Source organism: Bufo gargarizans, chromosome 4 (genome assembly GCF_014858855.1).
Source record: "Bufo gargarizans isolate SCDJY-AF-19 chromosome 4, ASM1485885v1, whole genome shotgun sequence".
Taxonomy (NCBI): Eukaryota; Metazoa; Chordata; class Amphibia; order Anura; family Bufonidae; genus Bufo; species Bufo gargarizans.
Window position 1 is genome coordinate 49,774,453 of NC_058083.1, and position 12,992 is coordinate 49,787,444.

The window sequence follows — 12,992 nt, forward strand, 5'->3', positions numbered from 1 at the left end:
CAATAGTATATTGAGTTGCTGACAGTGGATCCAGTTCCTTCATATTGTCTCCAACCCAGTCTCCCGCTGAAAGACCACAGTTGGTACCTGAAGCCGATGTCCATCAGTCTTTCACCTCACCCCCTTGCAAATCAGCCAAGCAGTCTGAGCCCCAAGTCATGCAGCAGTCTCTTCTGCTTTTTGATGACTCTGTTAGCAGGGTTTCCCAGGGCCATCCACCTAGCCCTGCCCCAGAAGTGGAAGAGATTGAGTGCACCGATGCCAAACCACTTATCTTTCAAGATGAGTACATGGGAGGACCAGCGCAGCACGTCTTGGATGATGATGAAACACAGGTGCCAGCTGCTGGGGCTTTCGAAAGTGTGCAGACCAACAAGGAAGGCAAGGGTGAAGACTGGGTGGAAGATGATGTGGAGGACGATGAGGTCCTCGACCCCACATGGAATCAAGGTAATGCGAGTGACCTATGTAGTTCGGAGGAAGAGGCAGTGGTCGCACAGAGCCACCAGCACAGCAGAAGAGGGAGCAGGGTGCAAAAGACAGTACGCCTGCTACTGCCCACCGCAGCAAGGGACCGAGCACACCAAAGCCAGCTCCAAGGAGTTCCCTGGCGTGGCAGTTCTTCAGACAATGTGCTGACGACAAGACACGAGTGGTTTGCACGCTGTGCAATCAGAGCCTGAAGCGAGGCATAAACGTTCTCAACCTGAGCACAACCTGCATGACCAGGCATTTAAGTGCAAAGCACGAGCTGCAGTGGAGTAGACACCTCAAAAACCAAGAAAGGTCTCTGGCTCCTCCTGCTTGCTCTTCTGCTGCAGTCTTGGCCTCTTCATCCACCTCTGGAGTGACAGTGCCACCTGCCACCCCGCACACAGAGGATCTGCCAGCAACACCAACACCTGGGTCACTAAGCATCTCCACAATGTCCCAAGTAAGCGTTCAGCTCTCCATCTCCCAAACGCTGGAGAGGAAGAGGAAGTACCCCCCTACCCACCCGCGATCCCTAGCAATGAATGGCAGCATTTCTAAATTACTGGCGCCCAGCCGTTTCTACTTTTCAAGGCGAGCCGTCCCTTCCCTGCACAACCAAGTAGGGGACAAAATCAGCTGCGCAATGCCATCTGTGGCAAGGTGCACCTGACTACAGATACGTGGACCAGTAAGCACGGTCAGGGCCGTTATATCTCCATAACAGCACACTGACAGCAGGGGCACAGTGGAAGCACAAGGCGAAGGCAGAGGACGAGGAAGAGGTCGCCAACGCAGCTGGGGCACCGCCAGCACCTCAGAAGGCAGGGTTAGCATGGCCGAAATGTGGAAAAGCTTTGTCAGCACGCCACAACAACCAGCACCACCAGCTGATATGGAACGTCTTAGCAGGAGGCAGCATTTCACGAACATGGTGGAGCAGTATGTGTGCACACGCCTACACGTACTGAATGACGGGCCTGCCCCCTTCAACTTCTGGGTCTCCAAATTGGGCACATGGCCTGAGCTTGCCCTTTACACCTTGGGGGTGCTGGCCTGCCCTGCAGCCAGTGTATTATCTGAACGTGTGTTTAGCACGGCAGGGGGCGTCATCACAGACAAGCGCAGCCGCCTGTCCACAGCCAATGTGGACAAGCTCACGTTCATTAATATGAACCAGGCATGGATCCCACAGGACTTGTCCGTACCTTGTGCAGAACAGACATGTATACCGGCACTAACCAGCCATTGTTATACTGCAGCGCAATTGCTCATTCTTGTATTTTTGATATTTCACACTCTTTTGGAGTGTACCCTAATTTAAAAAAAGAAAATTAATACCAAAAACCTGTGTTGGCTTCCTCGTCCTCCTCCACCGCCGCTTCCACCTACACCGCTACGTCCACTGCCTCCTCAAACTCCTACTCCATATGGGACTCCACCTCATAAATCGACCCCACAAAATCAAATTTTATTTTATGTCATTTCACTACTTTGTCAGTTACATTTTCTGGTGAAATTCACCAATTTTTGGGTGTGTAGTACCACTGCTATACCTAGTAGACCGGTAAAAAAATAAATAAAAATTGTCAGTTACATTTTCTGGTGAAATTCACCAATTTTTGGGTGTGATGTACCACTGATTTACCTAGTAGACAGGTAAAAAAAATAAAAACATTGTCTGTTACATTTTTAGGTGAATTTCACAAATTTTTGGGTGTAATATACCCCTCCTCTACCTAGTTGACAGCTTAATAAATTTCAATAATTTTTATTTTACATTTTAGGGTGACAATTTTTTCTGTCATAGACCCCTGCTCTACCAAGTAGACAGGTTAATAAATTTCTGTAATTTTTCTATTACATTCTTGGGTTTACATTATACAATTTTAGACGTGAATAAACCCCTGCTCTGCATAGGTGACAGGGAAAAAAAAATCTGAAATGCTTCTTTAATTGATGCGTGCCACCTCCTTTGATTCAATGCTTAAACTTTAACAAGTTGTACCACATTTGCACTTCAATAATTTGTCCCACAATTCCGCTTTACTCTTTTGGCCAACATTTTTGCCTCAATAACTTTTCCCATATTTCCGCTTTACTCTTTTGGCCCACATTTGGGCTTCTGTAATTTGTCCCACATTTGCGCCTCAATAGTTTTTCCCACATTTCCACTCGATCCGAATTTTTTAAAATAAATTTATCTCCCTTAAATATGGTCTCTTTTTCTCACGCTCCCTCTCCGGCGTGAAACTTTGATTCGCCGATAACCGTGATCAACATGGTAGGCTCAGAAAAGAACATTTAAAGTTGATAGAGAAGATATCCAAATGGATGGTGGATGTCACTGGGGCACATCTACATAGATGACAGGAACATAAATTTAAAAAAATCGTCAATTACATTGTCAGGTGACATTTTTCTAATTTTGCAACGAAACCCCTGCTCTGCATAGTTGACAGGGAATAACATTTTATAAATTCTTCATTAATTAATGTGCGACACATCCTTTCATTCAATGCTTAAACTTTAAAAAGTTGTCACACTTTTAAGCTTTAATAATTTGTCCCATAATTCCGCTCTATAATTTTAAATTTGAAAAAATAAATCCTCCCTTGGATGTGGTCTCTCTTTCTCACGCTCCCTGGTATTTTTTATTTATTTTTGTTCAAGTTTACGCTTCAGGAGGTCCGTAGTTGGTGTATTCAGAAAGGAAATTTCTTCTGTAGTGTTCCCCAGTATCCGTGCCACTTCTTCCCTAGTATAGACTGAGCTACCAGCTGCTGTCATTTTGAAGAAAATTTAGAAAAATTGTTTCCAAAATAAGGAAAAATAGTATCCGTTTTTCTGTGTGCCCGCTTAAAAAGCCACGAAAGTAAAAAAGAGGGTTAAGCAGCACTCCAGGTCCCAATATAGGGACAGTTGCCAATAGAAACCTGGATAGGTTGGTGCTCACGGATCAGGATCCTGGCTAAGGGTCCCATAAGTATACAAATAAAGAAGAAAATCCACAGCACTCCTCAGTTCTGGTGAATAAGCTGGTTACTTTATTGGTAACAGCAGCATAGGAATAGCAACGTTTCAACCATCTCTGGTCTTTATCAAGCTATGAGATCATATAGTGACATGTGCCTTTAAATAGTGACTCCATGGGTGTGTCTCCCATCAATAGAACAGCAAAAATCAACATGTGAGATAACTTTAGTGTTTAAGATTCAGCCTATCAGGTGGCTGGGTGTAGTTAATTAAATCATTAACTTATCGTTTATGCATAAAATAACATAATACTTACTGGTGGGGGAGGGACCATGTGAAAACCGCGCTCAGTCAGGAGGTGAAATGGCGCCAACAACCGGCATGCTCCAATTCCATATGCGCCTGCGCCGAGTCCCCACATCCACAGGGGGAGGGATTCTAAGGCGGCCAATAGAAAAATCGGGTGCCTGTGACGTCTGCTGTTGCCGGGGGCGGGGGGCAGATCCCAGTGAAGGGAATGTCCTCCGGCCGCGGCGCCAATCAGAGCACAGGCGCCGATGACGTCTATTGTTGCTAGGGAGAGTCAGCAGTCCAAAGCTCCCACTTTCTCCTTAAACTAGAGGAACTTGAATACACAGAGGGTAACCTACTGGTTTCATTTGACGTGGTGAGTCTATACACCAGCATAGAACACCAGAAAGGACTAGAAGCGGTACAACACAGACTCGACCATTCCAACTACACACCACAGAAGGTACAATTGATTCTCTCCCTTTTGGAAGTCGTACTGACCTGCAATTACTTTCTGTTTAAAGAGGATTTCTATGTCCAGTGTAGAGGAACCGCAATGGGATCTAATGTGGCGCCAGCCTACGCAAATATGTATATGGCAGATTTTGAGGAGGTCCACATATATCCATCCAGCTTCTTCCAGTACGTGAGAGGCTGGATGAGATATATCGATGATATCTTCTTCATCTGGACAGGAACTATACCACAATTGCAGAGATTTAATGACTACCTCAATGGGATACACCAGGAATTACAATTCACAAAGATATATTCAGCTGAACAACTACAATTCCTGGACGTGAGGGTATACACGGAAAACAACACTCTACAAACAGATTTATTCCGCAAAGAAACTGACAGAAATAACCTCCTGCGTTTTGACAGTGCACACACACGCGGGATGGTAAAATCGCTCCCATACAGCCAATTCCTACGGGTTAGGAGGGTAGTGAGTAAGGAACAGAATACACATACCCGACTAAAAGAAATGACACAAAAATTCACGGAGAGAGGGTATCCCCCTAAACTGGTCCAAAAACACAAAGACAGAGTACAGTGTATGTCCATACGAGAACTGATTGAAAAAAGAAAACCTAGAGAACAACTCAAAAAAATCCCATTTGTGTCTACATATACCCCCCTGAGCAACCAAATCGCATCCATCATTAAAAAGAACTGGAAACTCTTAACCCAGGCCTTTCCAGAAACTCCTGAGTTCCAGAATCCCCCCCTATTTTCCTACAAAAGGGGAACGAACCTACGAGACAGGTTAGTACATGCAGATGCACATACCCCAAAACAACAAAATAAAAGAACGGGCAGCTTCCCTTGTCTAGGATGTTGCCATTGCAACAGCATGATGAAGGGCAATACATTTGTACATCCCCGGACAGGTACTAGATACCGTATTAAACAACTGTACACATGCAACTCGTCATTTGTTATCTATATTCTACAATGTCCCTGCGGACTGCTATATGTGGGCGAGACTACACAGGAGATCAAAAAAAGACTCACCCAACACAAATCTAAGATACGCAAACACGTCCTTGAACTACCCGTCCCAGAACACTTTGTAAAAACCGGACACAATATCTCACAGTTGAGATTTCAAGTCATCGATGGAGTCCCACAACTGAGGAGAGGTGGGGATCGAGAGACTCTACTTAAGAAATTAGAACTAAAATGGATCCACAGACTTGATACGCTGGAACCGAAGGGACTCAATAGGGACTTTAATTTGAGCATCTTCTTACACTAATTAATTTTTTTTTCCCCAGGTTATGTCCTGCCCAATCTCTATTCATGACTTTGCTACGGACGATTTTATCATAAGTAGAGTGCCCAACAATAGATAATTGTTGTGTTTATTTTAATCACTTTAGTCACCTTTTCTACCTTTACCTTACAGGGGGTCCTCCATGTGAAACCAGGTTTTATTAGTTTCTTCACCCGACTACCTCTCCAGCTGCGCCTACACAGATTCCACATGACCAAGACCTCTATCACTGCCATACTCCTTCAGCGGCCACACGGGAACCGCGGGGGTAAGTTTGATGCATTAGCAGCCCTCTAATGAGTATGTATGAACAGGGTGGCGTCGCCCCCGGTCGCTATCTAAACAATGAGCGGCCGGGGGGACACTACCATGTTAAGCAACCCCTGTCACAGAGTAAACACACTCAAGGAATTCTGTGGTTTATACTGTACATAGATGGGGGATGTATGAATGTCGGCCTGTGGCCCCTCTTCTAGGGACTGATGGCTAACCTAGTGTTGGCCACGTCCATGTAGGGGCCACAGCCTAGTATGAGTACCCAAGTGAAAGCTGGAATTGTCTAAACAACGATCCCAGCCAGATGGGATCCTCAGGCTAAATATGCTATCATCACCCCGGTTCTCCCCCAGTTGCTTATATGTATGGCATGTATAGTTGCTGTGAAGGGGACGCAATCCTAGCTCAGCTTTGGACTGCTGACTCTCCCTAGCAACAATAGACGTCATCGGCGCCTGTGCTCTGATTGGCGCCGCGGCCGGAGGACATTCCCTTCATTGGGATCTGCCCCCCGCCCCCGGCAACAGCAGACGTCACAGGCACCCGATTTTTCTATTGGCCGCCTTAGAATCCCTCCCCCTGTGGATGTGGGGACTCGGCGCAGGCGCATATGGAATTGGAGCATGCCGGTTTTTGGCGCCATTTCACCTCCTGACTGAGCGCGGTTTTCACATGGTCCCTCCCCCACCAGTAAGTATTATGTTATTTTATGCATAAACGATAAGTTAATGATTTAATTAACTACACCCAGCCACCTGATAGGCTGAATCTTAAACACTAAAGTTATCTCACATGTTGATTTTTGCTGTTCTATTGATGGGAGACACACCCATGGAGTCACTATTTAAAGGCACATGTCACTATATGTAATTAGATGTGTGACACACCGGAATGGTGAAGTTTTGGAAAAGGTGCTCTCAGTAAAGAGGATTCGCCCTTCCTCTGAACAAGAATACAATCAAATAAAAATATACTGGGCACTCTGGTTCATGGACTACCATATGTTTATTAAAATATCTTAAATCACTAAAAAATATAATTTTTATAAAATATTAATGTAAAACAGTACACAATTCTGAAATAAGACGATCCAATATATATTAAAACATCATGATAATGTCTTGACTAAGATCACTAAATCCCATATAGAATAAAAGTCTTTGGAAATCACATATATAAGGGGAATAAAATGATAAAAGTGCTAAATATCTGTCCGTTCCTGTAAAAATAATCCCTGAAAACAGGAACAGTTCAGTTGAGTCTTAGGTGAGCATTAGTTGCGGCGTCCCGCTTTACTCACTTATATCAGCGCTGTCTTGTTAGGTCCTAAAGAGGTCAGCTTGTTCGTAGCTGGTTGTCGGTGCCGTGTGTTGGTGCTGCTGCACATGCACAGGAAAAAAGGACTTTGCCTTTCGGAGTGATCGCTCTAGACACCGCTCCGCTGGGTATTAGAGCCGGTATCCTGCGAGCTCAGCGTACCTTCTTCCACGCTCCTACAGCCAGACGCTTGTCTGATCTCAGCTGTATTCCTATTTGTTAGTTAGGATCAGCGTGTCAGGTCATGTATCTCCGGCGTAATCGTTAATAGAGTCCTTTTCCATCAGTAAGTTGGCATATCTTTGGGGGGGTCTTGAGCCAAACCAGACGCGTTTCGGGGGATAATATCGCCCCTTCCTCAGTGGTACTCCAACCCCCATAAGTTCCCCCTTTATATAGCACTTCCAGGTCCAAATTCGTGGATCAGGTGTGGGCTGTTATTTTTCCCACAAAACCCGAAATGGATTTCCTTGCTCCCCGGTATGTCAGCAATAAAAACCATTACTCTTTATAGTGGACATATATGTTTTAATCTATTAGTTAACATGTCATTCAATTCTTGAGTAGGATTTATTCGTTTCGTTCCGGACGGCAACATGCCGCATACATCCACTCTGCGGTATCCGTGCGTTTTTTTCTGAAATGTCATTATTCCTTTGGAAACGTATATTATATTTTAAGTTCGTCCGAAACGAAACGAAATCGGTTAACTTAGCATCCATTCAAGTTGAGACACAGCTTATCATAATTAATTCAAGTTAAAACATAATTTATCATAAAAAAACCTGCAATCCTCCATGCTATCTTTCATATCCCACTACTATCTAGTCCCTATTCATACATTTTTTCGTAATTATTTGTGTTTTTTTACATTCTAGTTTATTTATATAAATCCTAAAATCCATTCCTTATTCTTTGTATGTATTGATATTTGTCCTTCATTCTATGTGGTGGATATATAGTCCCAAAAATTGAACAAAAAGAGGGGATGTGGATGAGGTGGTTTGAGGGAGGCCCTCCACAAAGGGCCGAACCCCGCCAGTAATAAATAATCTGGACGGGGTTTTGCCATCTGTGGGGGGCGCCCCCCTACTTATAGGAATCCGAAAAGTTTGAATTCTGCGTTCAATCCACCGGGAACCAATGTATTTAATTTGTAAATCCTTTGAGTCTCCAACCTTGACATTTTCCCTATGTGGTTCCCCCCCCTCCATTCTTTATTTACTTTGTCAATTGCCGCAAATACCATACCAACTGGGTTTTTGTCATGTACTGTTTTGAAATGTTTAGAAAGAACGTGTGTATCTAAACCTTTTTTAATATTCGCCACATGTTCAGAAATGCGTTTTTTCAGGGTTTTTTCAGGGTTTTTTCATGTCACTATATGATCTCATAGCTTGATAAAGACCAGAGATGGTTGAAACGTTGCTATTCCTATGCTGCTGTTACCAATAAAGTAACCAGCTTATTCACCAGAACTGAGGAGTGCTGTGGATTTTCTTCTTTATTTGTATACTTATGGGACCCTTAGCCAGGATCCTGATCCGCGAGCACCAACCTATCCAGGTTTCTATTGGCAACTGTCCCTATATTGGGACCTGGAGTGCTGCTTAACCCTCTTTTTTACTTATGTTATTTTAAGTCATTTCCCTATTCACATTTGTTTGCAGAGCACTTGCCATGCTCTTAACCACATTTTGATGCAATTTGCAGCCCTCTAGCCCTTTCCATGACATTTTTACAGTCATTTTAGTGCTCAAAAGTTCAGGTCCCATTGACTTCAATCGGGTTCGGGATCAGGGTCAAGTTCGGGTTCCGAACTCGAACTTTTTTCTGAAGTTCGGCCGAACCTGAACATCCAAGTGTCCGCTCAACTCTAGCGAACAGGACTAGCTACAGTCACAGTCATTGCAATTAAAGGGGTTATCCAAAGTCTAACAGATGCGCCACAATGCCCGGGCCCGTCATATAGATCATACTTACCCTACTCCTGGCAGCCGCGTCGTCCCTGATCCACGTACGGCAGCCACTGCATCTACCCATTGCGTGGATCAAAACATCCAGCAACGGCGGGCGCAACCAAAAGTAGGCGACAACGGGGGCGAGCCTAGGGAAGCTCATCTCCATCACACCCTGCTATTGGCTGCTCCCCCATCGCCAGATATTTTGATCCGCGCAACGGGGAGATTCATCGGCGGCCATGCGGGGATAAGGACCTACATGGGTGCCGGTGAGCGGGGTAAGTATAATCTATATGAGGGGTCCCGGCATTGGGAAGCATGTTAGACTTTCAATAACCCCTTTAAGGTTTATTCACCACATTTACAAATCTCCAGGTATTTGCAATAAACTAATTGAACAAAAACAATTTAAATTGCTCAACACACCCACCGACATTTACACCATGGCCGTGAAAAATGGACACACCGCCTGATTTTCATGGACATTTTCTGGATATCTGGCCTTTTTAATGGCCATTTTGCATCCGCTTTTAACTGCTGTTAAAATGGGTTATTAAAATGGATTTTTTTCTTTTATTTTCATGGGAATTTTTTTTTTAAATCCCAACAGTCGCGGGTGAAGAAAGGGGTCTGATATGTCTTTTAACCAAACTCTCAGAAATATAGTCCTTCATGGCTTGACTTTCAGGGACTTAAAGATGATATAACCTGGTCTTAGGTAACTTTGCTGCAGGGAGCAGGTTAGCCGGGCAATCATAGGGACGATGGGGTGATAACTCCTGACACCCCTTCTCAGAGAAAACATCTTCAAAGTCGGACACAAATGCTGGTAAGGTTGTAATGGAGGTGGCTGGGCAACTGCTACTTAAGCGATTGTCCCTGAAATGTTCACTCCATTCCAATATCTCCCTGGCTGCCAATCAATAACAGGATTGTGTGCTACCAACCAGGGAAGACCTAAGACCATAGGAGTAGGAAGACATTCAAGGATATAGCAAGAAATAAACTCATTATGGAGTGCCCCCACCTGAAGATGTATGTCAGGTTTCCCCGAGTAAGAGGAGCAGAGTCGATAGCGAATACGGGGATAGATCTAGGTAAAGGACTAAAAGAAAAACCCAGAGTCCGAGCAAATCGGGCATCCACCAAATTAACCCCCGCCCCACAGAAATTGTCAGTTTTTATTTCCCGAAACTACCATAGCTGGCAAAACAAACTGAGGTTGCCATCTTACGCACAACCTGGGGTCAGTAGTTTGACGGTTGTTTCTTTTTGGGTATGGATGGACAAGCTCCAATGAAATGACCCCTCTGACCACAGAAAAAACAAAACCCAGGCTTACGGCGAGCCCCAGGAGGACCAACCTGATGAGTGGCTCCCCCTAGTTGCATAGGTTCGTCTGAGTCAGAACAAACACAGTGCTTCCTGGGAAAAGTCTCTGGAGGGCAAGAACTCCTCAGCCTATCCCTAACCCTAAGGCGTCTATCAATTATTATAGATAGCAACTAGTGATGGCCTTGCGGTTCGCCCTGCGGTCGGTTTGCAGCAAACTTTGTGCTTTCACGATCCACCGAACACGCGAACATATGGCGATGTCCGCGCGCGCCATATTTTTTTGCATTGCGCCGAACTTTGACCCATGACACATCTATCAGGTGGGACACGACAGCCAATTGAGACATTTCAGCACATGGACACACCCCCAACCCTATAACAGAACCCGATCTGGCAGCCATTTTAAATTATGTGTTTTGCCAGTGTAGGGAGAGGTTGCATTTTGGAGCAGGGACAGGCTGTTAGGAACTTAGGGTCACCAAACGCTAGCTATTAGGGCCACAAAAGTCCTTTTAAGGACTGTTAACATTCTGCTATCGATAGGTGTGATACACAGAGGGGTGTGATATACTTATAATATACAAACCGGATTCCAAAAAAGTTGGGACACTAAACAAATTGTGAATAAAAACTGAATGCAATGATGTGGAGATGGCAAATGTCAATATTTTATTTGTAATAGAACGTAGATGACAGATCAAACGTTTAATCCGAGTAAATGTATCATTTTAAAGGAAAAATACGTTGATTCAAATTTTCACGGTGTCAACAAATCCCCAAAAAGTTGGGACAAGTAGCAATAAGAGGGTGGAAAAAGTAAATTTGAGCATAACGAAGAGCTGGAAGACCAATATACACTAATTAGGTCAATTGGCAACATGATTGGGTATAAAAAGAGCTTCTTAGAGTGGCAGTGTCTCTCAGAAGCCAAGATGGGTAGAGGATCACCAATTCCCACAATGTTGCGCAGAAAGATAGTGGAGCAATATCAGAAAGGTGTTACCCAGCGAAAAATTGCAAAGACTTTGCATCTATCATCATCAACTGTGCATAACATCATCCGAAGATTCAGAGAATCTGGAACAATCTCGGTACATAAGGGTCAAGGCCGTAAAACCATACTGGATGCCCGTGATCTCCGGGCCCTTAAACGACACTGCACCACAAACAGGAATGTTACTGTAAAGGAAATCACAGAATGGGCTCAGGAATACTTCCAGAAACCATTGTCAGTGAACACAATCCACCGTGCCATCCGCCGTTGCCAGCTGAAACTCTACAGTGCAAAGAAGAAGCCATTTCTAAGCAAGATCCACAAGCTCAGGCGTTTTCACTGGGCCAGGGATCATTTAAAATGGAGTGCGGCAAAATGGAAGACTGTTCTGTGGTCAGACGAGTCACGATTCGAAGTTCTTTTTGGAAATCTGGGACGCCATGTCATCCGGACCAAAGAGGACAAGGACAACCCAAGTTGTTATCAATGCTCAGTTCAGAAGCCTGCATCTCTGATGGTATGGGGTTGCATGAGTGCGTGTGGCATGGGCAGCTTGCATGTCTGGAAAGGCACCATCAATGCAGAAAAATATATTCAAGTTCTAGAACAACATATGCTCCCATCCAGACGTCATCTCTTTCAGGTAAGACCCTGCATTTTTCAACAAGATAATGCCAGACCACATTCTGCATCAATCACAACATCATGGCTGCGTAGGAGAAGGATCCGGGTACTGAAATGGCCAGTCTGCAGTCCAGATCTTTCACCTATAGAGAACATTTGGCGCATCATAAAGAGGAAGGTGCAACAAAGAAGGCCCAAGACGATTGAACAGTTAGAGGCCTGTATTAGACAAGAATGGGAGAGCATTCCTATTTCTAAACTTGAGAAACTGGTCTCCTCGGTCCCCAGACGTCTGTTGAGTGTTGTAAGAAGGGGAGATGCCACACAGTGGTGAAAATGGCCATTTTTGGGGATTTGTTGACACCATGAAATTCTGATTCAACATATTTTTCCCTTAAAATGGTACATTTTCTCAGTTTAAACTTTTGTTCCGTGATTTATGTTCTATTCTGAATAAAATATTAGAAGTTGGCACCTCCACATCATTGCATTCAGTTTTTATTCACGATTTGTATAGTGTCCCAACTTTTTTGGAATCCGGTTTGTAATTTCTAAAATAGAAGGTACAGTATATTATAGTGCATTTGTATGCTTCCAGAAAATACTGATTGAGGGCTGCAATCTGTCAGCTTCCACAAAATAGTGATAGAGGTTTTTCATATACCTGCGTCCACAAAATTACTGATTGAGGGTGATATACCTGCTTCCACTAACAACTGATTGAGGACTTCCATATATCAGCTTCCACAAAATAGTGATAGAGGTTTTCCATATACCTGCATCCACAAAATAAAGATTGCGGGTTTTGATATACCTGCTTCAACTAACAACTGATTGAGGCCTGCCATATACCTGCGTCCACAAAATAACTGCTTGAAGGTGATGTACCAGCTTCAACTAACAACTGATTGAGGCCTTCCATATATCAGCTTGCACAAAATAGTAATAGAGGTTTTCCATATACCTG